Below are 348 nucleotides of genomic sequence, written 5' to 3' on the forward strand. Positions count from 1 at the left end.
CACTGATTTCATCATCATCTCACGTTTGTCGTTTTCGTCGTACCACTTCCCCAAATTTTTTTTATTATCATTATCATATTTTCATTAATTGATTTATGAATTTTGTAGGGTTTTATTATGTTATATAATTATTATTGGGTTTTTTCCCCTATTAATTTAAAAAAATTTTTTCATATTATTTTTACTTTAATATTTTTATATTTTTACTATTACTATATTATTGTTTTATTTTTATAAAACATCATTACTTTTCATTTTTACCTTTATTACGCCTTATTTTTATCTTTTTATTATTATTATCCTTACATTTGTCGGTTAAATTTTTTTATTACATTATTACCATCCAAA

General features: G+C 19.8%; 1 protein-coding gene across 1 annotated transcript in view; it reads left to right on the plus strand.

Moving 5' to 3' along the window:
- The window catches only part of LOC119589362 (PDF receptor-like), a gene marked incomplete in the record, with an annotated part of 41,885 nt that overhangs the window by 38,954 nt on the left and 2,583 nt on the right, over positions 1-348 (plus strand).

The sequence above is a fragment of the Penaeus monodon genome, chromosome 25 (assembly GCF_015228065.2).
Source record: "Penaeus monodon isolate SGIC_2016 chromosome 25, NSTDA_Pmon_1, whole genome shotgun sequence".
Lineage (NCBI taxonomy): Eukaryota > Metazoa > Arthropoda > Malacostraca > Decapoda > Penaeidae > Penaeus > Penaeus monodon.